The following is a 27,721-nucleotide window of genomic DNA, read 5'->3' as shown; positions in this document are numbered from 1 at the left end:
TAAGTGTGGCTGCAGCGCAGTTTCGACTTGTAAGATTTAGAAATTGCATTTGAGGAATATAACTTGAATTTGTCAGGAATGGACGAGTGGGTTACGAAATAAATAAAAGAACAACCGAATGCCGTTTGATCTCATAAACTCTCCATCAGATTATCAGAGCGCCATCGTTAAAGCCCTTGGACCACTTAAAGACGATATTACGTTTGTTTATGTTGATGATGTGTTGTGCCCTGCTCGACCCATTCAAGAATGTCTTAAGAATTTAAGAAAGGACATTGACGCCCTTAAATATACAAAAATGTAACTTTTTCTAAACATCTGTGAAATATTTAGGTGTGATCGAAAAAGGACTGGCTGTATATTTTAGACATCTTGTGAAAAACTTTGCAACTTTAACAGCACCGATATCTGCACTGTTACGTGAGGGAAAATCTTTTGAATGGACATGTAAATGTGAAAATGTACGATTGACTTCTTATCCGATTTTCAACATTTTTGATCTGGAATTGTCAACCGAACTACATACAGAAGCAAGTTCGTTAGGATTAGATGTCGCTGTTAGCTGTCGAATAGAAGAAAGTTGAAACAAAAGTATCACGGACCCTTTGAGATAACGCATTGTTAACCTAATGAGAGGTACGCACTCCGAAGGATTGGCAGCCGAGGTAGAACTACAATAGCAGCGCATGAACAGTTACGAACCTGGCCAGATACAGAAATTCTATAAGGTATGATGGATATAGATTTATTTAATAAGATTGATGTGTGAATGTGTGTAAAGGTCCCTGCTTAGTAGGCTGTTTAAGGTCCCTGTGTATCAGGCTATATGTGAAGGTCCCTGCTTAGTAGGCTATGATTAAGGTCCCTGCTCGGCAGGCTATTTTTAAGGTCCCTGCGTCGCAGGCTATGTTTGAGGTCCCTACTTTGCAGGCTATGTTTAAGGTCCCTACTTTGCAGGCTATGTTTAAAGGTCCCTGCTCGGCAGGCTATTTTTAAGGTCCCTGCTCTGCAGGCTTAGATTGTTGTGTTCTGGGTCTGTGAGACAAGCGGGTAATAGACCTGGTAGTGGTTGAACCGCCTCTGAGCTCCTGGCTAGAATATGGTATCTTTTGATAGCACTTGAGAGACATGGGTGTAACAGACCTGTTGATGGTTGAGCCGCCTCTGAGCTTCTAGTGGTTGTTAACTGTGCCACATAACAGTCTATTTTGTTAAATGAAATAAGGTTTAGACTTAGTTCTTCGAATATATTTTGAGCTTGTACTGCTGTTATAATGTTTACAGATTACCGGTGTCAGGTGAATCTTTGCAAAACTGTGGAAGGGTCGAGGACGCCCCACATGTCAGGAAGGCCGTGTTAGCTTACGTCATCACCTTCACCGATGGACCGATGCGACGTGCTCACATCTATTTAGACTAGTTTTGTTTCATAAGCAAATCTGAAGTATTTGTTTACATTTAATAATCGGGGCAGTTCTTAAGAAAGAACCGAGCAGTCAAGCTTTAGATGTCGAGGGTTAAAGTACGTTTGTTGTAATAAAGCGTATTATTGTGAATTTAGTCTTTTAATCAAATTAAAAAGCCAGATTAACAGTCGCTAATCTATCATCCATAAAGAGAACTTGTTCCCAATCCGATTCTACCCAATTGGTTTGCTCTAGCAAATTTTATCAGGGTTCTGGGATTTTATCACGGTTATGTGGTTGTCAGGCAGCAAAGAGTTGTAAATTATCTGTCGAAATGATTCATTATATATTTAGATACTCTACCTTTTCTAATTGCAATTGTAACTTTCTTGTGGTTACAAACTGTTGTTTTAAAGTTGAAAATCTCAAATATGATCTTGGATAGAAGTCTTAGCATGATGTCTGTCATGTTCTGGTCTTCTGGTGACGTCAGGTACTACTGCATCATTCTGCTACTCAGGGATAACTTCAACTTTCTTCCACCAATAAAACAGCTTGAGCATACTCATCAGAGATTCTGTATTCACCTTGCATATTGATAATATAAATAAAACTAGCGAAATTACTATGTTAACCTGTTTTACTAATTGAACAGAATTTGTATATTTGACATAAAATATTTTTAACAAAAAATTAAACTTCTTGTAAAAGCAATGTAAGAGGGTCCTTCAGAATTATTAAAAAAAATTGTTACTTACTTAGACACGATATTTTGTCTTAAAAATGATGATGCGTTAATTTCTTGTATCAGTCTATAAGTTATTTTAATGCAATTGACCTATGTTTATGAATAAACTTTGTTTGTAAGTTAAGTTAATTAAAAGTTAATTACAAAATTGTCCAAAAATATAACTTGTTCTTCTGTTTCTTCTGTTCATTGGCCAGTTAAAAATTGGACAATAAATTGGGGTATGTAAAACAGATGTTTCTTTTTTAACACAAATTTAGTAGGAAAACTAAATACTACAATATTTATTTAGCCGTAGATTACTTCTGTGTATGATGATATTATGTATGAACACCTTTAGCAGTAGTCATAAAATTTCTAGTTTCCTAATTGTCTAACCAAAAAGGTTATATCATCTTGATTTATTATTTAAAATATGTTTTGGGTATCGCCTACGCCTATGATTAATTTGTGATTAATACCAGAAAATGTCTGGTAACAAATTTGGCAGGATACAAAATACTTTCCAACACGCAGAAGACGAATAAACAAATATTAAATAATCTAGATAATTATGCACATTCCACTTTCTTAAAAGTTCATGAACCTGCTTTGTCTTAATAGTTAACTTTTACCGTCCACGGAATAATACAATTATTATAATTTTGCAAATTGTATTCAAGTTACACAAATAATTGTTATGCATTCAGACAAAAAATAGAAATCTACACATTGTTTCGGATGGTTAAGTGTCTTATAATTATCATTTTACACATGCAATAGTGCAATAACTGTATTTAATCGTTTCATGATTGTTGTTGGGCTTTTGTTGAGGCAGGTTTTATTGTTACAAAGCTTCATTAATCATAAATTTCTTAATTACACAGTATGTCATATATGTAAGGTAAATCAACTGATAAACCATTACAATTCTTTTTTGCCATTGTTTGTTCTTTGACGCATACCTATTGAAAATTGATTACACATTTTAAAACATTCTCAGACAAATGTTCGCCGCTATTTTTTTGAAAGATGCCAATATAAAATGTGATTCACAGTGATTGCAGAATCAAGGTTGGATGAATAAGCTTCTGCACGGTTATGTTGTGTTGTTTAATGACTTGAACAAGCAAACAATTTCGCACACATTTGTTTGATGATTGTTTATGTCCGTGGAGAACATCATTAAGGTTTCAGCGTGAATTTTAAGAGGTCAATTTCGGTGAAAACAGTGCAACCTTGATGAAAAAATTAAATGAAAGTGCCATAAATTAATGTGAACATTTTATGCATTTTTTATGTATATACATGTTAGCTTACGTCATCACCTTCACCGATGGACCGATGCGACGTGCTCACATCTATTTAGACTAGTTTTGTTTTATAAGCAAATCTGAAGTATTTGTTTACATTTAATAATCGGGGCAGTTCTTAAGAAAGAACCAGGCAGTCAAGCTTTAGATGTCGAGGGTTAAAGTACGTTTGTTGTAATAAAGCGTATTATTGTGAATTTAGTGTTTTAATCAAACTAAAAAGACAGATTAACAGTCGCTAATCTATCATCAGAAGTGGGATAAAGGATATCTTCTCGTGAATTATTTCCGGAAGAGAGGACCTAAAAAAATATTTTTTTTTTTTTTTGTGTTTCTTTGTGAACGAACAGACAATAGTGAAAAACACAAACGCGCAGTGAGTCCGAACGTTGTGAACATTACCGAAAGTGCATCGGAGAGAGACTAGCAGCAAGAAAGTAACAACAGATTCCAAAAACAAAACATGGAAATTTTATCGACAATGGCCAACGCCCAAACTACTCAAGCAACATTGAAGATGGCTGCGCAGAAGGTTTAAGTGTGGCTGCAGCGCAGTTTCGACTTGTAAGATTTAGAAATTGCATTTGAGGAACATGACTTGAATTTGTCAGGAATGGACGAGTGGGTTACGAAAGAAATAAAAGAACAACCGAATGGATATTTTAGACATCTTGTGAAAAACTTTGCAACTTTAACAGCACCGATATCTGCACTGTTACGTGAGGGAAAATCTTTTGAATGGACATTTAAATGTGAAAATGTACGATTGATTTCTTATCCGATTTTCAACATTTTTGATCTGGAATTGTCAACCGAACTACATACAGAAGCAAGTTCGTTAGGATTAGATGTCGTTGTTAGCTGTCGAATAGAGGAAAGTTGAAACCAAAGTATCACGGACCCTTTGAGGTAACGCATTGTTTACCTAATGAGAGGTACGCACTCCGAAGGATTGGCAGCCGAGGTAGAACTACAATAGCAGCGCATGAACAGTTACGAACCTGGCCAGATACAGAAATTCTATAAGGTATGATGGATATAGATTTATTTAATAAGATTGATGTGTGAATGTGTGTAAAGGTCCCTGCTTAGTAGGCTGTTTAAGGTCCCTGTGTATCAGGCTATATGTGAAGGTCCCTGCTTAGTAGGCTATGATTAAGGTCCCTGCTCGGCAGGCTATTTTTAAGGTCCCTGCGTCGCAGGCTATGTTTGAGGTCCCTACTTTGCAGGCTATGTTTAAGGTCCCTACTTTGCAGGCTATGTTTAAAGGTCCCTGCTCGGCAGGCTATTTTTAAGGTCCCTGCTCTGCAGGCTTAGATTGTTGTGTTCTGTGTCTGTGAGACAAGCGGGTAATAGACCTGGTAGTGGTTGAACCGCCTCTGAGCTCCTGGCTAGAATATGGTATCTTTTGATAGCACTTGAGAGTCATGGGTGTAACAGACCTGTTGATGGTTGAGCCGCCTCTGAGCTTCTAGTGGTTGTTAACTGTGCCACATAACAGTCTATTTTGTTAAATGAAATAAGGTTTAGACTTAGTTCTTCGAATATATTTTGAGCTTGTACTGCTGTTATAATGTTTACAGATTACCGGTGTCAGGTGAATCTTTGCAAAACTGCGGAAGGTGCGAGGACGCCCCACATGTCAGGAAGGCCGTGTTAGCTTACGTCATCACCTTCACCGATGGACCGATGCGACGTGCTCACATCTATTTAGACTAGTTTTGTTTTATAAGCAAATCTGAAGTATTTGTTTACATTTAATAATCGGGGCAGTTCTTAAGAAAGAACCAGGCAGTCAAGCTTTAGATGTCGAGGGTTAAAGTACGTTTGTTGTAATAAAGCGTATTATTGTGAATTTAGTGTTTTAATCAAACTAAAAAGACAGATTAACAGTCGCTAATCTATCATACATAAAATTGTTTAATATTTTATTCACGAAACAAAATTGTGTAGATGATGGTATCTTTATATTTTGTCTTAAAACTTTCTGAACATTTAATTGTAAATGCAGAAAATTTTGTATGATATTTACATTATAAATTAATATGAATATTAACGTCATCATCAATTAAAAAGTAAAGGTGCGTTTGTGACCTGCTTTTTAATTTAAAGGAACAATATTTATAGGCATAAATTATGCTTGGGGGCATTGGAATATGTGAAAGGGAATTCATTCGTATATTCATTAGCCTAAATTCATTATTTTAAACACAAGCATAAGAATTGTTCTGTAAATACACACTCATTAAAATTAATATGCACTTATTCCAACTCCAGAGATATTTCATTTCTGACTATTTAGACATATAATTATAATTCATTATTGCAAAAAGCTGAAACGAAATATGAGTACAGAAAGATTTATTTAAATAGTCGTGAATGCTGCTGAACTTATTATTCGTGCACATTTAATGGCCTGTAATTGAAAATCATGTTGGAATTTGCAGATTATTCCTCAGTCATTGTCCGTGTCTCTTTGTAGTTCGGCGTAGATTAATTAGAAGATATTCATCTTAATTCAATCGTGCACATTAAAACCATCAATTATATACATACGGAGCAGTTGTAAAAAATTTACAAGAAGAAAAATATGCAACAGGTGTTGATAGCTAATTGTACTCGACCAATTGAAAGAAAAGTCAATAACAAAGAGACAATTCAGCCGTTACACAGTAAGATGAGGTGACAAGCATTCAAACGAAACTCAAATATGGCAAAAACCATAGAGTTTAAAGAGTGATGCCGACGTATTCTCTCCCAGACCCCATGAATGGAGGTGAAACTTACAAATCAGCCTGGAGGCGAGCACCGATTTAGTTCATTCACCTAGCACACTTCGCGCAACGAAATTTTAATATTGATTCGACGGTATGTGAATGACGACAACTAAAAATAAACCACACACGCATGAATGTGTATCTGCATCCAGTGCATCGCCCGTCCATTGTAAACAGATAAATGGGCAGACGAAAGACGGGACTCGAATGACAATCAAAATGCGTTATCCAATTTATGAAACCACTTAGCTGTTTTATTATTAGTAATATATATCTAGAATTTTTGGTTAATATTAGGCAATAGGTGATGGAATTCACGTTACAAGTGCCGAAATGCATCACTAAATCTTGTTTAAACGTTAAGTTGTCCATAAAATATATTTCCTAATTATACATTAATATTTATGGACCTTATTTGTTATTGTACATTTAATGCTGTAAAGAAAATAAAATGGGACTCATTACTATTTAACTAAAAGATGTTGGAAAAAGATGCAAGCATTATTGGATGAAGACGAGACACAAACACAACATAAGATGGCAGAGTAGTGGAATGTGATTCGACAAACTATTTCCGATTGCATGAAAGTCATGGGGAAGATTCAAAGGGCTGAAAATGGATTCCACATGAACCGAATTAACGACAGATGGAAAAGCGAAAACCTGTATACGAAATGATGTTTTTAAGCCAAAAAGAAACGGTTTCTTGCATCGAGTTGTAACTAGCGAGAAGATGCTGTGTGTGAGGTGTTCAGAAAGGAATAGTGTATAGTCCATTATCTACAATAAATGATGATGAAAAACGGCTAGAGTAGGCTTTAAAACAAAGTCTTTCTGCAGCACAACAACGTTTCTGCACCTCGAGCCAAAGTAGTAAAAAAATGGACTCTTCGCTTGATTCTTTGCCACCTGCTGTAGTCACCGGACTTGGCACCTCTTGATTATCACCTCTTTTCATTTATGAAAGATGAAGCTCTTGTATGGAATGTTACCCATAATATATGCTGCCCGAGAGATGGAAAAAATGTGTAGAAAGTGAGCACCGATAGTTTAAATAAAAAATCTTTTGCCATTGTCCTTAAATAATTGTTTACTTTTTATAAAGAAAACAACATTTTAAACTAAACTCCTGGTATACTAGTATCACAGGCTAATTTTAATTTTCTTGTCCATCTGAAGTAAACTTTATATAACTGTTGTAGTCTCAGCGTAAATGAGAAGTGTATCCATTATCCAAAATATATATCACTATATTAGAAGCAACTTCAGCTCTATTTATACTTCCAAACATAACAGATTCATTCATTATCATGGCAAAAATATTTAAAATGTTTACTTTTTATCGGAAGGAAAAGTTTTCTCTTTCTTAATTTCATGTAATGGTTATTCAACCACAACAAAATATTCTTTTTAAATTTATGTATTTAATACTTCAACTATTGGTAATACATCTCTTGACTTCATAAGACACATAAACATAGTAATAATATGCACATTAATATCTAACCCAAATTACTTATTAAGTGACACAAAGAAATCCTATAAGTGTTAAAATACTATTGTTACATTAAATGAATTGTAGTTATGAAACTTTTAAACTCGTAAATTTCACACAATTAGTTACATTTAAATATTATTACTTCAAATATATATTAGTTTTAAAATTTTATTTTATAATTAAAATAACTAAAAATGTACAAAGAGTGTATAAACGAATCTCTTAAAAGTTTGTAAAGGGTAATAATAAATAACTATAAATGTATAGTATTTTGTAAAATAAATGAAGAGTATAGGAACATTTGAATGTACAATAAAAACTACTTTAAATGTACAAATTACTTTAGAAAGATCGAAGAATGTTTATAAAGAGTGCATAAGTAATAACAAATGACTATAAAGGTATAAAATATTTTCTGAAAAATACTACAAATGTACAAATTACTTTCGAATCATTGTAGTGATTAGTACAATATTTGTACAAATCACTACAAATATACAAAGTATTTTGTAAAATGCACAAATTACTTTAGTAAGACAGAAAAATGTTTAAATAGAGTGTATGAATGAATCACTAAGATTTTACTGAGTAATGGCAAATAACTATAATGTTCGAAGTATATTCTGGAAATGACTACAAATATACAAATTACTTTTGAATAATAAATGGGATCAGTACAATATTTGTACATGATAATATCAACTCATTACAAATGTACAAAGTGTTTTGTAAAATGAATAAATGTATAGGAATATTTAAATGTGCAAATTAATACAAATGTACAAACACTTCTAAGTTTGTACAGAGTAATAATAGATAATAAAATAAATATATAATTAAAAATCATCACAATATCAGTTTCTGTTTAAAAATCATTACTTGAAATACTTAACTATACTCTTATATATTTTAAATAAATAAATTGTATTTATGAATCTCACTTTATTATTATTTAAGGTTATAATTTTTTTAATCCATAAAATTAACTATTAATTATGCCTAGTACTCATTCCTTTTAAGAACGCATTGTGGCCATTTTAATATAATTTTCTCACAGAAAAATACATTTAAATATTTTTATTTTATATATATATATATATATATATATATATATATATATATATATATATATATATATATATATATATATATATATATATATATAATAATTTTAACATATTTGAATATAACATAAAATTTAACAGAATTAATAAATTACTATTCTCTTCTAGACGTTGAGACACCAATTGTTTTATTAATGCTGACGGAATAGTTATATCCTTGCTTTTATATAATTTATTTGTTACTGTCAAATCCATAGTAGCTGGACTTCGCCTTTAATAATCTTTGGAAGCTGACGCTCCGTGCTCACATTTTCTTATAAATCACTCTAAATTTGGCCTCAATTTTATTATTGATATAATAAATATATTATAGTTAGATTGAGACGGAAGTTGACTGCAGACTTTCTACAATAGTTCATAATCTGTAGCTGAATAAAATGGGAGTTGTCTTATTATATTATTTATAGTAAAAATTAATTAATTCATGATTTTTCAGAATTAATATATTAAATTTATTTCAATGGAAACTTTTATATATAATAATTAATCTAAATAGATTTAAAACCGGATATCATTGTGACCACACTCTTGGTTAATTGGTGTTAATATATTTAATAATTATTATGCATAGATTTCCGATAATACATAATTACAATCAGCGACCGACAATTCAAATGATTCAGGCATTTCGGTTCAATCTGTTGCGGTTTCACCGCTTAAATTCGATTTCATTATCCGCATCGACTTTCCAATACGTCGACCAATGTAAATGTCAATATTTTATTCTATTAAGGCTAATGTTTATTAACTCAACTATTATCCAGATTGTTACCTTTATTTTACACGATCGTAATAACATATTACGGTAAACTCTGGGCTGGTTTCGAAAGTTGTCTTATTGGTTTTAGCCTGTAATTGATTATTTATGAAACGATTATTCAAGACAAAGCGTGCATTTTCAGACGTAGGCAGATAATGGCATCCACCCAGGTTCCTCCAAAATTAATGTCACTTTTTTTCTGTAGCAGTGCAGGATGTTAAAATGTGCATTAAATCTGGGAGTGAATACAATTAAATGTGGCCTAATATAGAACGTCTTAGTGCATCTATTTGCATCAGACTCTGCTCCTTCCATCCAAACTGAAAATAACCTTGTCGGAAACGATCTTTAACATCTATTTCTTAACGCCGATTTTTTGGGTGAATCCTCCCGACACCCCAAAATAGAACGGTGATTTTAATTTATTTTTATTGCCATTAGTTACACCACCCTTATAACTTATGTGGCGTTGAGTGGACTTTAAAATAGTCGGTTATTCTACAATAATTGTCAAACATGAGGGTAATTTTTATTAATAAACCCACTATTTGTTTCAGGTATGTTGATATTTCCCGTAACAGAAGTGAGTAAAAACCAGAAATAAATAATATACCTCTATGGACAGTTACAACAACTTTCGTTAACACTCTGCGGATGATTAGCTCTTGCATTAATATAGTTTAAATAAAATGTCACGTCCAACTACAAGTAATGTGTGCAGAAGAACATACATTCCATCTACGCGACACGCATTTCAACTAACTTTCCTAAGGTGAAAGAAATGTTATCGACACATATTGCTTATTTTAATAAGGCATTAACTATTGGGAAAACTTGATGGAATACTGTTAATTTATGGATTGTGGTTTAGCAACAGAAGCTGCATCAAATTTGTAGAGAAAACAGTTAAGAAAGGTGTTTCAGTAAAAAGCAGTCGGTTCACGTATTTTTGAATTAGTTTGTATTTCCTTTAAAATTCTAATTTTAATAGGTATTGGAAAATTTACCTTTTTAACGGTTAATTATAAAATTCGTTTTTGTAAACATTTTTGTAAATAACTTAGAGAAATATCTGGACAATATGATAGATGAGAATTTAACATTTTGAAGCTTCCTTTGTTACTATTCTATCTTTGAGTAAGTTTCATATGCACATGGCTGATTTACTAGTAGTAAACGCTTGCACTGATTGTTTGGCTTCTTGGAAGGTAGCCTCTACATAGAGTTCCACGCTCAGTCTACCATACAGTCATCAAAATTTTTTCTTAGGTTAAGAATTCTTTTAATTATTATTATTAATAATATTCTACCAAGTTTAACAAAATGTTGCACAAAGAGAATGAAATAATTCACAATTATCAACATTTAATTATGTTAAACTCTCCAAACTTCAAACTTTTTGATGAAATTTGTTGCATGAAGCTTTTTTCTAAGGGTGATTCATCGAAGTTTAATTATCATCATTCCAATGTATGAGATATTGCTCAATTTCTTTCATTGAAAGACTTTGACGTTGTCCACCTTCGATGCACTCATTGCCATTTTTAACCGAAGAAACCATAACAAATTTTAAATAATATATACATTTTAATATAGAAATATTAAAATATAAATAATAAATCAAAAACGTAACCTCTATTTTAAACTAGAATATAGATGTGTGATCACATACTATACACTCTTATTTGTTAGAATCTTTTTGAATTCTGCCAACAACCTACTTTTTAAAGAGCTAACCTATTGTTCATGTAAACTTTTGATTCGAATGAATAGTTAATTAAGTAATGTATTAAATAATACCACAATGTACCTGCCATACAATTACTTAACATGTTTGGAATTTGGCATTGGCACTGATTTTACAGTTGCCATTCGTTCGTATCATTAATCTGCATCGGTACTCATTGAATTTTTATGGACGGTAACAAATTTACTTCGAATTCTATTGCGAATAATCATGAAGAAACAGTTATTCTTGTGTCAGGCTAATGAAACTGTTTGTTATGTTGTATTGCGTTGCTTTGAAATAAAACAATTCAAGATACTAAACACACACAATTGATGGCCAGGAAAACTGCCAACAAAGTATTTGTATTACTGTACAAATTGGTTCTAAAGGAAACAAGAAACTGTTCATTAAAGTGAAAAGTGTAAACTAATAATAAGTCTTGGTTTATGTGGCACATTTTCAAATAGTTTAAACATTTGTCACAATGCCGATATTAATAGAATTTTGCTGTGCTTTCTATTGTTGATTTTGAATATGAATCACATGTCTATTGATCCACATTTATAGAGATAAAATTCAAAGTTTGTCGTCAGGACATTCCAGACGATAAAACTCCAAAACCACAAATCTTGTAACATCTAAACAAAACGTCGGCATCCATTAGTTGTAATAGATAGTTCCCACCCATATTGATACAACTAGTCAGCCTTTCGATAGTGCATACTGTGGCAATACAAAATTGTGTTGGATCGAAACAGGAAATTCTTCTCGTGCTAACGTAATGTTTAAATGTCGATTCGTTGTTTATTTTGCGTTGAAATGCCATTTGTGTGGTAGTGAAATGCAACAAGACTATTGCAATGTTCAGCATATCTAGTTTGGCTCCTAGGGATTACATGTGGTCTAAAAGCAATAAATATACAATGAATGTGTATTACATGTCTGTATTATTTTCCATTCCTTGAGTTATTAAATGAAAAGTTACTTACTGATTCTCGGTTCAGTTGAATAAACAATAAATCAATAATAGTTTTTTGTATTTTTTTTTTGTTTTTTCACTAATTACTAGTGAAAGTTTTATAGTTATAATTAATTTAATGGAAATAAATTAGATTTTAATGTCATAATATAATAAACTGGTGAAATACTACAGGAACTGTTAAAACGGCTTAACCAGCTTGAAACGTGAATGATTCTGAAAGTGAAACACCTGTCAGACACTTGTGGTGCAAGAAACCCTGAATCATAGACTTTATGAGTCACATTTTACTAGATGAAAACAGTACATCAATGGATGTTTATTTATATTGTCATATAAAATTGGAATACATATTTTATCTTATTTGTGTTAAATAATCAAAGATGTCACAAATTAAATAATTAAATATTTAAATTAAATCTAATTAGTATAATAATTCTGCTCTGCATAACTTGTAGTTCAGATATAAATAAATATAGCTTGTTATGAAATACATATGACTGATTGCACTTGATCTTGTATTTTGCTCCGATAATTCACTGTGATTTATCCGGCATTAATGTAACGGCAAAGTGTACCAAACGAAAGAGTTTAATTAGTCCATAATTCTTAACATTACGAAATATGTACATAACTTAAGAAATAATTAGTGGTGCCCCAGTTTAATAAAATTGAGAACTTGCCTGTCTGCCCCTACTTGAATTCCACAATGTGAGCATAACGTTAAGGTCCACGGGTCACTAAATACTTTAATCTCGACCAACAGCCGAGTTAGAATTAAGCATTAGCATTTTTATTGAGAACAACGACTTTATTACATTCAATTATCTTACAGATATCATTCATCAAGATGACTTCTTTTGTGTTAGGGGGACCTCATTGATCAATGGTTCGGTTTCCTAGTTACCTGTCATAGTATTTTATTGTTAGTCGAAAAAATCTTTATCTTGCTTAACTTGTGCCTTTTATCTAGGCAATCAAGTTTCGAGTTAGATGAACTTTATCTCCGCACATTTGGTCTCAATAACAATAAATATTGTTGCACAATAAAAACCAGTACATAAACAATATGTCCGAATCATAATCAACACAGATTTTCTATAGGACCCGCCTGTGCCTGTAATTTCTATGGTTTAAATCATGTGTGCCGCGGATAAGTTCAAGGCTGAACACCTGAACTAGCCTGGGGACACTTTAAATTCGAACTTTCCCATTTAAAAATCAAACCTGTTCAGTTGGTTCGACTCGCGCTGTTCACAATAAATTGACCCGATACGATTTCCTCACCTAATAATACAGTTTCTAATTGGAGAAAAAAATGTCCAGTTTGGCAAATTGTAATTGGTTGTTTCTCCAATGAATGGGTCAAATCAAATAAAGTAGGTTTTCCAGCAAAATACACCTCGCCGTTTGATGAATATTGTTTTCTGCAAAACAACTTTTGATGTCTGAGAAGAACCAAAAGTCAGAGATAACTAAATATGGCCAATAAGTTGAATTTTGTAATAAAATAGCTAGCTAAGGCTGGAAATTTATTGATTTTTTTCGTAAAACATGTCTTTATTCTTCAGTTTCTGCATCCAATTGGTCCAATAGATTTCAATAATAATTTGAATTTATTATCATTTTGAGAGTAGTCCATCAAATATAAATATTTTTCACTGAAGGAGAATGTTTTGTTTCAACTTCCAGTGCACTTTATACAGAAACTTTTCAACTGCATAATGTTAAATTCGTTCAATTGTCCAAAAAACTGATGCCTTTTGAAGTCGAAGGACCACCACCCCTTAATTACTAGTTTCTTGGAGATAGATCCATGTCTCACTTATACAATATTTCTCACTGTGTCTAATGAATTGTCTAGAGCTTCTCTCAAGTATTTTTCAGTCAATCGATGATGTTTCAAATGATGTATATTGCCACAAGTTCTCATGTTATTGCAGTTTTTTGGATGTCCTTCACTTCACAAACAGTTGTTTATTAAGAAGAAGATTCTCTTGTTTTTTTAAAAAAAAAGGTCAATCACTGTATTATAGAAAACCTCACAGAAAATGTCTCGTAAACAAAATTTGTTTAAGTGATGAAACATAAAGCAAGTATTAAAATGATATTAAAGTTTTAAACTGTTAAAAAAGAGTTGACTCTCGGCAAACTTATTGAACAACCTCAGTATAAGGAGTGTCGAGTTTTTGTTGAGATGATTTTGTGCTAAGAGGCTTGTGGGGATTTATTACCAGATCTAATTCAGAGAAATCGTTTCCAAGCACGTGTTCAAGCTTTTGTGTCGTGGACATTTATAGAATTAGCAATTATTAAATAATAATTGCAACTCTAAACAAAACGTTTTGTCTTTGGGAATTTTATTGTTGCTGTCAAGTGTGACTAAAAAATAATATTCTTACAGCTACATGATCTTACTTGGTTCAACCAATTATCACAAATCCTGTTGACTTAATATTGTTCATAAATATTCTTTACCGTTCAAGTGCTTGCAAAACTGTTTACACGTGATTAATATTATTTACACTTATATACTTTTAAAATTTATAAAATAAGATATAAATACCACTTTGGACCTCCCATTACATACTAATAAAGATTATTTTAGAATAAATCTTGCATAAGATGTCGATATAAAAGACAGCACAACAAATCACCCTTTGTACAATCATGCAGCTATTTCAGTGGTTGTCCTTACATGTTACTTTCAATACTGGTGTCATTTTTTCTGCAACGAAAAACGTAATAGACCAACTATTACTATAAACCACTCCTTCCTCTGATATATTTACATTCTCTTTATCTCTTGCATTCTACTCGTGTTTATGGTGGCATAATACATAAAGAGGAATGCAGAGGTGGACTGTTCGATTTCTTTTTTCCTATATTCCCACAATTAACATCTGGGCATAATTTATAGGATAAATAACTTTCTTTAATGACGGTCATTAAAGTATCTGAAGTTGGTTGTAAAAACAAATGGGGCAAATGTGTATTTCTCTGATCAAAGATATCACATACATTGCCGAGTTTCTTCATTCCCATTTTTATCAATAAATCTTTTTAGATATCTATGTTTGAAAATTACAATGTATACATATGAGGATTGTGTTTTTCTGTTTGTGTTAAGTGTTAAGAATCCAGTGTCATCAATATGTTTTGATATTATTATAAACGTATAAACAATTGCAAGAACATTCTTAGCTAATCTCCTGCAAATACATTTCATCTGTTAAAACTATACAATTTAGAGATAAATAAATAGTCGAGAAAAACTAAACAAAGTGGACATAAATAATAGTAAAGTTTATATAATTTTTTTCACATTTTTCTCAAAACTACTCTATGTGAAAATATCTGAAGAAGTAATTGTGCCATTTTACTACTTTACCTCATTAATTCATGTTGTTTTATGTGTCCCCGAATAATTCAGCAGTTCACGAAGATTCACTGAAGAAAAACCAGTAAGTTTACTTCGTTAAACAACATCATTTTTCACTAGCATCGATTCGCAGTCTTTGTTTTGGGTTGTCAGTAAGTGGGTCATGGTGTGCCCTAAGGCACAGTCTCTTGCAATCGGCCACTGCGTCTGGTGGTGTAAATTTGCTTAAACCATTTTTAGAAAGTGGCTAGAGAATTTAATTAAAATACCGGAACAGGATAATTCTCCATAACCCAGTTCTGATTTCCTAGTACGGAGACTGTTGCCCATTGATTCGACGAAATTTGCGAAACCTGTTCACAACGACTTGTCAAGTTTAGCCGCATCTTCGTGTAATTTCTCCTTCATTAAAATGCACGCGACACCCACCAATTTCGACAATTTTTCAAACGGAAATTCAATTGCAAAATCAGTTCATTGACAGATGATAGCCTTACGTTATAAATAGAAGTCGTGTTTCACTACTAATTGAAAAATTCACGCTTCGACCACCCATACATCGAAATACTAACATGCAATGCATGAATTCTCTCCAACAATTAGCACACTTCATGTTTTTATTGGCGTGTTGATTAATAACATGAATCCTGGAAATTTGATCAACCCGATGTATGGGTCTAGCTGTTGTTGAACGTAGCTTCAGCAGTCATGGATAAATAGAAGACCTACTTTTAAGGTTTTTTATCATTCTTATATCTGACCATCAAATCGTGGCTTTAACAAATTTGCATAATTTTATTAAATCAAATTTGCATATTTGTCTGAATTTAAATGAGATAATTGTGTAACTGCAATAAAGATTCTTTCGAACAATACCGGTCAATGTTCATAACTGCATCACGATCGTTAAAATGTAAACAACCTCCGTATTTTTACACACCACATTTGATTGACACAAGACAAGAAAAGTGCCAATTTGCATTTTCTCTTAATTGTTGAAACGAGGCTGCGATGCCACTGAATTTCTCCCTTGGCATTAAAATTTATTGCCCCAAAGCACATCATGCCGATCTTAATAATTACTCGTAATTTTATGCCATAATACTTGAACGAAAAGAGAAAAATGTTTACTTTCTAAATGTGTTTATCTCGCTGACAGGCTCTTCCGTTTAATTGGACGTCTCGTTAAATACAGATGTAGAATTTCCTCCGTTTAATATGTTTTGTCAGGTCATTTTAATTTTTGATAATTCACAAACGATAGAGTCTAAATCTGTTCAATTTGTTCGGCTAGACACATCAATAAATTTCTGAACCTTGTTTAAGTATGACATTATAATAAATAGGTTTATAAAAAGACAATTATAATAATGGTAGGATAGACTGTTGTAACATACAACATATGTATATGTGTCCGTGGAGTGGACTAGATACTTAATTAACCGGATAAAAAGATTTTAATTTCGCCTTGTTAAAGAACGAAGGAACAATGCTCAGTGGCGTGACAACAAGCATTTCCGATGTCTCCAATGAAATAAACTAATTTTAAAGGTAAACGTAATGTTACTCCTCTTTGCTGTGTCATAAAAACATGAAAACGGTGTAAAATTAACAACACCAAAATAACAATAGTAATATTTAAATTAAAATTAAAAGAGGGTTAAACATGTTACGCCCCAGAGTTATTAGACATGACTGGATGGTTGAGTGCCCTAAAACCATCAGCATTGTATACAGACACACCCTCCCAAATAGATCTTCCACATCCTCTTTAATTAGTTAATGATTCGACCTACAGCGATTATTAGAAATCCCCCATAGTCTTATGTTGTTTCCCACGTATGGTCACTAAACCCTTTTTAAATCGGGTCAGAAAAACATCAGAGAAACTTTTGGTAATGAGCTTTTGAAGGAGAGGTCGTAATTATGGTTCCTAGCCTCAACCACGAACTCACTATTGCTCCGGGGCTTTTCGTGTTTTTATTTAAAATTGTGCTGTAATTTTAATGTTCTTGATTATTGTGGAATGTCACATTTGAACCTTTATAGCAAAATAGAAATTGTAGAAAATTTCAATGGAATTCTTGTTTATTTGATGCAAATTTTAGTTCCTTATTAGTTTATCTGGGAATTTTTATATTGCAAAAGAAAGTCGTTATAAAAGACCATGAAGAATGAAATTTATTCGAATAATTTTTAGAACATACAGTTAACAGGCGGAAGGAAATATTTAGTTGTGGCCTATATAAAATAAATTATGTGCACGTTATAATTAAATTTATTTATAATTATAATTAATAATGCTCTCACTTTTAAAAATCGCAATCATTTTGGTTTTATAAAATCCAATTAACACTGAAATCATATAAAAATACTGGGGCAATAAACAACCAAACTGTAAAATTTAACGAGGTGGGCGGTGGGTTAAATCAATTGTATCGACGATATATTGTATACTGTTATTAAATTTGTTTACTGGAAGTGATTCATAGATTTAACTTCGCTCGCAATAAAAAACAATAACAAACATAAATTATCGCTAGCATTCTTCGCATTGTAAAATATTTGTTTGTAACAAAACTGTAGTCACACATTTCTGCTCAAAAGGTTATAACGTTTTAGTTTTACATCTAGTTGATAATTTTGTGTATTATTTAGGTAAGTTTCAATTGAATTTGACCATTATAATTAAAGGGGAAAGGTATCACTTGAATTATACTTTCATTTTATATGATGGGAAAGAAAATTTATTGTTATTTGATATCATCCCGTGGGAGAAAACGCTTCAATTGTATCGCAAAAATGATTGAATTGTGTTAATTTAAAATTTTACGAATGCCAGTTCCTGTTTAATGAATTTTAATGTGGCTTGTAATGACTTTCATTTCTTACTCACATCTGAGTGTCTCCCAACAAAATTACCCATATGTACCTAGAATTAAAAGTGTCTGTCCTATTTTTTTATTACATGACAAATCTATAAATTAGTCGTCAATTACTTAATTGTGCCATTAACTACACTTAACTTTCTATTGATTTATATCCTTTGAATTAAACTGTCTATTTAACTTGTCAGTGTGCGCAAATGCATGGCATCCCGACGCATATATTTCATCGTTATTAGCACTGTATCAGCCTTCGCAGCGTAATGTCTCAAGAAATCGCGACGTGGTGCACTGAAACGGTGAAAATAATTGAGAAGTAATCCGCATAACCGTGAGACCTGACCCTTTGAACTTGGAACGGTGTTTATCCACATTATCGCGCTGCCATCTGGTCATTTTTCCAAACAAATCATTCGTTTGTAAGGCTGGCAGGAGGATTTAATCATTTAATCATTTTGAGGAAGTTGACTTCCGCAATTCCTCCACATACTGAGTTTTTCATTTTCCCTTAAATGCTGTTATTATGCATTCCAATACAATTACAGATTTCTTTGGATTGTTATAAAATTACAATTCGCTATAATTAAACGGATTCCATTGATATTTAATTAGTGTCGGTATATAATTAATATAGAGGTATAAGTCGAGCAATTACTTGCCATGAAAACAATTACACTTTACGGAAACTAAAAAAAATCACTTTCACTGAAACGAAACGTTCCGGCCGGTGGATAACTTGAACGTTCTCGTTCCTTTTTGCGTATTTGCAATCTGAGGATGTTACGTCCATTTATGTGCCATAAATTAGAGTTGCGTCAAGGCAAAAAGACGTTTTTGTATTATAATTAGGATTTCTACTACTGAACCTATGATGAATTTTCAGTACTGCCATGGCATGACACAAATTGAAAGTAATTTGTCTTATTTATTTAATTTTTAAATGTTATTTATTTTTAATCTGTGGTGAAAAGTACAAGTTCTTCCAAGTAAATATAACATTTCACAACATCCGATATGGTCTAGTGGCTAGGATACCTGGCTCTCACCCAGGAGGCTCGGGTTCGATTCCCGGTATCGGAAGAACTTTTTATCTTTCAGTTACTCTAAAAATTTTTATTTTACAATTTCGTTATATTTATTGTTATATTTATTTACCTGAAATAAAAATATATAATTCACAAATGGATTTCTTAAGACACATTTAAATTTTGCACATCAATTTATAGTTTAAATTATTGGTAGCAATTTGTGTATTACACATATCAATTTCTCGAACATGTTTATTTTTAGGTTAGGCTATTTTGGAATATGTAAGCTGTATATGTTTGTAAACAAATGTTCTTTATAAGTTGATAGTATCAAAAATTATTAAAAACTTATTAGAAAATTGGTGAAAAATGAAACTTGTTCAATCTTCCAGCAATTTATTAAACAATTAAAAATTGGATAGGAAATTGACCAATTTGGACATTATGTGCAAAAATAAATTAAAGATCCCAAAACTGGACAATAAATTAGTTTGTATAAAATGGCTATTAAACTTATTGTAGTTGTTTTACTGACACATATGTATTGTATAATTTATTAGCAATAATTTCTGAATTACATGTGTATTAACATGTGTGTAAATTCCTAAAAATAATATCTGTTGTAGCAATTTATTGATCAATTAAAAATTGGACAACAAATTGAACAATTGCCGTATGTAAAACAGTATAGAATTAAAATTTTCTTCAAATTCAATTCAAATCTTATAATAACTACTATTTTTATACTACATTTTATTTGTGTTTTGACTATTTTACAATAATTGGTTTCAAACAATATAAATTTTAGGATCGATATCGATCGATTTAATATATTTTATTTTTATTAAATATACAGTTAGAAATTCATTGTAAAATTTAAACAGACACCTATTTTCGAACTTATTGTCCAAATTTGTCCAAAACCATTTATGAATTACATGTATCAGTGTTTATAACCTCAATATGTTTATAGACGAATTTAATTTGTAAGTTGGTAATATTAAAAGTTACTAGAAATGGAAACTGATTTAGCAATTTATTGGTCAATTAAAAATTGGACAACAAATTTGTACTTTTATTTAAAGAATAATTTTTTATTACATTATATTTGCGTTTATCAATATAATAGTAATAATAATATTAATAAGTTAAAAACAATAAAATAAATTAATAAATTATCTTTGTAATAGTTGCAATATAAATTTTAGAATCGATTTACAGTTCTTAATTTTCTTATTACATTTCATTTCTTTTTGATTATTTTGCAGTAATTGTAATCAATATGGTAATAATAAGTTAAATCCAACAAAATAAGAAATTAATAAATTATCTTGTAAATAGAAACAATATAAATTTGTAATGGTACCAACCAAGGTATTATTAGAATTTATAAAAGTACAAAGAAATGGTCACGTGATTAACTATAATAATTAGGAACCCTTGTTGTGTATGATAAGAAAATAATTACGAAAATGTAGTAACCCCATTCTGAATGCATGAGACTGAACAATCAAGGTAGATCACAAATAACAAATACAAATAAAATTTACAAATATGATTTATTTACATCTTAAGTATTATCATATTCGTATTTGGTCAAAATATATGTAACTTGACTTTACTATGATTAAGAATATAAATATAATGTGTATTGCAATAATTATTGTTTATAACTAATCAAATTAAATGAATTTAGTTATTGTTCACCGCCATGTAGACACTCTATCGAATACTGAAGCCAATTTTTTAGAAGAACTTCGAAAGGAATATTTTTTAAACAGTTATCGACAACAACACAAATAAAACATATACATAGACTGCATTTTGAGAGAGACCTCAAACATGACAGAGACATATAGTGGGAAACTTTTACTATATCTGTCATACACGATATCTATCTTTCTCAAAATTCAGTCGGATCAAACACTTTTCGATAGATATATATAAACATAATGACAATCCCGTCGTTATCTCCACAACGTCTTAAATAAGTATTTAAATAAATACTTCAATAATTAAAATAAAAACAACATTCAACGGCCGGAAAGTGAAAAACATAAGAAAAAACACAATTCTGAACAATAATTCTCACATAAAAATTAAAAAAAAATGTGACGCAATATCACAAATAAATTTGTAAAAATATTAACATAGGTATCTGAAAACACTGCTCTCACCTGGGTTTCTAGAAATCTATACATGAGAAAAAGTGTTTTACGAAATCATATTGTTTCTAAATAAACAAGAATAATAAAAAAATGATTGAAAAGATTATGATGTGATGGAAATTCAACAATTTCAAAGATATGAAAGATTCAAAATTAAAGAGAAAACTCGACATTTAAACAAATAGAACAAATACAGATGTTATTACAATGAGATAATTTTTAAATATAATAAATATAAATTTTTATAACCAGATTTTATTACTCTTCTCGACGTCTTATCAGTTCAACAGTCCAACCAAAGAGAGCGAATCGTGCAGTTCAAAATATTTTCCTTTTTATTAAATAATAAATATAATCATTTATTCACACATATTAAATATGATACAAAATTAGTGATAGATATATGAATTTTGAATTTTCCAACATTTGTTTACCTTATATCTGAGTGGATAACTCACAATCAGTTGAATGGTTGTGTATGACTTAAACTTATTATTAGAATTACACTTTTCATATAAGCGTGATTAAATTTTAAATTTGTACTCAAGAAAAAGTAATCCATTTTTATACTATATTTTATTTACTATATGTTTTTCACTATTTTAAATTAATTAATTCAAGAAAATAGTAAATAATTGTGAGTATCTTATAAATATAATATAATTATAAAATAAAGAATTAAGCTTATATTAGTGCAAGTGTTCGTATAAGTATCATTAACCTTACCGGTTTTACTTGAAAATGAAATTATTGCTCAACTACACAAAAAAAGAGTCGAATTAAACTAGTGAAATTTGTACCGTTTGTTTAATGTCAACATTTAAATGAGAGTTGTAGTGTGAACGGGATTTCATTATTACAATAATTGTACCATTTTAATAAAATGAAATAATTTCCTGCCGTCAATCAAAGAGAAAAAAAATGACAATAAATAATAACACCAAATCTAATCTGTCTATATGCTATTCAAATAAAATATTTGAAAATTAATTGTGAGACAATTCCCGTTCATGGCATGAAATTACTGTACTTGAGGCTTATGCGTTAAAGAAGAAGATAAAAAACAATGGGTTACTCTTGACACACATTCTGAATTATTTAATTTAGCCGAGCTAATTATGGGAAAGCAATAACGTCTTTAATAAATATGATATGTGCATATTTCTGATATCCAAACTGGGTTTACAACACTTCTTATTAGCAATAACAATGAGATTCGTTGGTAAACAGGAACTGTTTTTGCTCTCATTGTAATATACAATGTCGACACCACCTACAGACCCCCAAAACAAACAAAACCATGACCTGTTATTATTATTTGGTTGTAGCTCGGGCGTATAGCAAATTAATATTCTTCGGTTACCTGTACGATTAAGTATTACTTTACAATGCACGCACTTTTATCGAATGACTCGATCGACCTAAGACATTTTTGTTATGCCACTATTGTTGTAGTACCACATGTTGGGTCAGGATTACGTCCGAGCATTTAAACAATGACCACTTAAGTTTCATATGTTTTAACACAAAACAATGCTGTTCATGCTTGAATGCAGGTAGAAGAGAAAACACAGATTCATGGTAATAAAAATGACATTGTTATATGTCACTATTATTATAAAAATCTCCGTATACTCTGTCCAGCATTTTTCATGCAACTTATTATGATGATAATCAACATTCTTTTGTTTAGAGTAAATTTATAATTGTACAATTATAAATTTACGCGTTAAATAAAAAATTATAATAAATCTGGAAACGTTAATTCTTAGAATGTGTTGCGCTAAATAATGATTATAATTTTACATGAATATTTTACTAGTAGCAACCAATCTAAATAGTTTTCTGCGGAGAAGACCGCCATTATAATAATAATAATTGCGAAGTACGATAATAAACCTAAACAAAACAAGTACCGATGCAAACGTCATTGAAACTACAATGATAAAAATCACAAAATAAAATGCATAACACCGGTAATACCAATTCAGCGGTTTTATAGTTAATATTTCAACCGTGAAATAATTATCTCTAGGAATTGAATGACAATTTTTATTAGTCATTTATTTTATTATTAGGTTTTTGTCAATACAATAATTGAGGTGAGTGTGTTAAATAATGGTGTATCAGTATGTTTATTGTATGCAAGTGTGACTAATAATATGATAAAGTCATTGCGACGAAAGATTAACGAATATATTTTACACTTTTAGAATTTGCTTTTACATTTTCATTGATAAAGAACTTCTAAAATCCGAAACTAAAAATTACTAATTAATTTTCTTCCACATTTACCACTAAAGACGAGAATATTTAGCACATTTTTATCATATTCTCTTTGTCTCATCTCTTAAATTAAATTGAAACTTCAATTTGACACAACAGAAGTCGATAAACTTAGCATAAAGAGACAGAGTTTTGTTTAGTCTACCTATTATTGTAAATTATCACTTAAAAAGTCTAAACTCAGACATTCATTGAATGAAATTTACTGCCATATATGATCTTCAAAATATCAAGATATTCGAGTTATTAATTTCATTTTAGTTAAGAAATGATGTTAACAAAAAGGAAATATTTGAGGAACACGTTCACATTTTAAATTACACTGATACATGTTTTCACAGTTAAATTTATTCGGTGTATTTTGGCGGGGTTTAACATTTAGAGAATTCTTGTTAAAACTTTCTCATTTCTTATTAGTATTCTGTGTCTAAGATTGTCTTTTATAACACGTTTCATTCATGATGATCATCACCTTATCACAGAAACTACTAATTGAATATGTAAAAATACTTTTAATAAATAGGACCCTGAAAACAAATATCTTTATGTCTCTAAGATTGCTGTCAGTGGTCCTAACACTTATTTTTATAAAATTATAAACTTTTAGTCGTAATAGAGTAGATGAAACAGGTTAAACATTAAAAAAGCCTGCCAAAAAAAGTTACATCCGTTATTAGAGGAAAGGGACCTCTGACATCAGTAAACTTTTCTTTCAAATTAACCGAATAAATACGTATTTAATATGTTTTATTATTATAACTTTGAGCATCACATTTTGATTTTATTCTCCTTGTCCCTTCTTTTAAAATAAAATGGAGATAACTGGGAAAATTAAAATTGGAAAATATTCCTCAATTTTACAAAACAAGAAGTCAATAATTAAGCATCAAAAGAAATGTTGTCTTCGGAATATCTTTTATATTTTATACCTTTTTTACACCAACATATTGGCAAATTTTGTGTTTGGTTTTAATTCTTTTTGTTGCCTTTCAATGTCCTTTCGGAAATATTTTTAAAAGAATATTACACATTGTAAATCGTCACGACTACCTCAACTCGGTTAAACATCAAAATCCATTATCAATAGTTGCCATATTCATTTGAGTTGTTAAAACTACTGTTTGAAGTGTGTCTGTTAGTGTTCAGAGATCGTGTTAAAAAAAGAAATACTTGGAGACTTCCTTCATATTTAAATTACACTAATACAAATTTTCACAATTAAAATTATTCAACATAATTTGGCATCGCATCATAAGAAAGTGTTTTCTCTGGACTCTCCTTTATATTTTATATCTTTTTTAATCAATTTATAGTATTTTTAAACTTTGTGATGTTAATTTTTTAGCTTTTGAAGTAAAAGATTTTTTCCAAAGAATATTAGATACTCCAAAGGCATCAAAATACATCGAGTTGTCAAAACCTAGTAATCGAAGTGCGGCTATAATTGTTCAGAGATTACGTTAAGAAAAAGTGTCAAGTTCAAGTTCTTTGTGACACGATTGAATCGTGTCCCATCTGGTTTTCGGTCTGCACTTCCTGGATTGCAACTGATGTAGCCTGTTGAATGCAGTCCCAGACTCCTTATCAATCTCAATCGACTGTCGCGGCCGTTACTTCTTGGAACATACTGTGTGCTCCACTCAACCGCATTTTTTACCATTCCACGTTAACTGCGACCTTGCCTTTTAAGTTTCTTATTGTCGTCGTCGTTGTGTTCGATTTCCATATTAAAATTTAAATATCCATTGGATCTGCAAGTTGTTTTGTTACGCTCGGTGCGAACACTGGGTTAACTTAAATGAATCGAAAACGTGAGGTGATCCAGAATATCAAATTCGTTGATGTCGTGATGTGTTGATTGTGCAACGTTTGGATATTGATAATTTAACTGTACGGAGATTAGTTATTCCCTCCCAGAATTTAAAGTAGTGGAATGTGGTACAGATATTTTCAAAGGTTTAGGTAAATAATAAACTAGGTAGAGTACAATTTTTTAGAACCGTTTTTTCTTTGCACTGCCTCGTAAAATACTGAGGCCAGTTTCCCATACACTCTTTACTGTATAATTTGAATAAGCTGTTTGATATTCAAACTTGTAATTTTCTACAGTCTACCATGTACATTTGGTTTTAGGCTACGTAAAACTTAATCGAAATCTGTCTTACATACGAATTAACATTACAAAACAGGTTTGGTATGGTACAAACTGTACAAGACAACGAAATACATGTAATTTTCTACCATAAACCTAATAATTTTTATTTATAACAAGACCTGCCATTAATGAATCACAATATTAACGATTTGAAGAGATAGAGCAACAACCAGTAGGTGTAAAATCGTCAACCTCCACCATTTCTATTTTTGGTGTATGCGAGGTTCGTTGTCTAGTCTGGCGTTGCATTTTTCATCTTCTGCACTTTAAAGAGAATTTATCTTTGAAATTTATTATAGTTGTTTATATTTTTTCAGATTGATTTCCACTTGTCTCGGCGTGAACTCCATACAAATGGACTTATGTAAGTATCACTTAGAAACATTCCCAGCACTAGTCAATAAATACTTTGAAACGGTTCCATTTCGATACAATGGCTCACTGTTACGGAGTCCAAACGAGGCGAACGTGAAAGATCACATTGAAGCAAACATATTTTGCGGTACTTTTAACCGATTGCGATCGGGCGCAGTTAGGACAATTATCGAGCCATAGAAGGTGTCGAAACAAATGGTGAAACCATTTAATTCCGCTAACAAAGGTGCAATTAACACTGTTACTTAATACTAGTAGTAATGGTTGTAAAATTATAAAAATTGATCTTTGTGGTAATGGCTAATTAAACAGATCCTGATAGAAATATCGATTTAGCCGGTGCGATTATTTATAATTGAGCGGTAATTCGGGCTTAATCGTCGTACCGAACGGTACAAATTTTTACAAATTAATCGTAACTGTTGTTGTGAATTATTACGTAAAAATTATATGGTGGAGGAACGGAAACATATTTATTTACAAATTATATACTTTCTATAATGGGTTTTATCATGTTCACTGTATATGAAATCGTCACGAATTTATTGGTGTTTATCAATTTTTATATATAACGATTTTCTAGCAGTTGATGAGTACTAAAAATAAAAACGTTTTCAGAATACAATCAACGGTATTTGCAAGTTTTTACAATAGTTATGCACATACGAAAATAAATGAAATCATCAGTATATTTTACAAGGGGATTTTTTAACTTTCAACACCGGATTTATTTACTAGTTGCGGTTGCTTAATTTCCTAGCTTTCTTATAATTTAACATTTAGTTACTAATCAACGGAATTTCCGGTGGTGACCTCAAGTAGAATCAATTATGTCAAATAATAATAAAGTAATCGTTTCCAATGAATGCTTCCCATTTTGATAAAAACCCAAATAACCATATAGCACATACGTGTACAATATTTGCAAGATATTTCAGCTTTATCTGATCGAAAGCAAGTTATTAAATTATAATTGCGAAACACCTACAATAAGTAATTTGAATTGCACAAGGCTTTATTAACATTCACGTATGCATGTCATAATAATTACAGGAGTATAAAGACACTTGTAGATTAGCCTTAGTGCCAAAACGATTATGCAATAATAAAATAATCATTGTAACATTTA

General features: G+C 31.0%; 1 protein-coding gene and 1 non-coding gene across 2 annotated transcripts in view; both read left to right on the top strand.

Moving 5' to 3' along the window:
• Window positions 1-27,721, top strand: part of LOC109595411 (titin homolog) — a 42,669-nt gene that overhangs the window by 7,646 nt on the left and 7,302 nt on the right. The window contains exon 2 of the mRNA XM_020010760.2: window positions 26,535-26,581. The gene's annotated coding sequence lies outside the window, so the exon portion shown is untranslated. The remainder of the gene's footprint in view (window positions 1-26,534; window positions 26,582-27,721) is intronic.
• On the top strand, window positions 19,589-19,660 carry Trnae-cuc (transfer RNA glutamic acid (anticodon CUC)). The gene has a single exon. It is a non-coding gene; the product is annotated as a tRNA-Glu (tRNA).

The sequence above is a fragment of the Aethina tumida genome, chromosome 3, assembly GCF_024364675.1.
Source record: "Aethina tumida isolate Nest 87 chromosome 3, icAetTumi1.1, whole genome shotgun sequence".
Taxonomy (NCBI): domain Eukaryota; kingdom Metazoa; phylum Arthropoda; class Insecta; order Coleoptera; family Nitidulidae; genus Aethina; species Aethina tumida.
The sequence above is the reverse complement of the archived record's forward strand: the minus strand, read 5'-3'. Positions and strand labels throughout refer to the sequence as shown.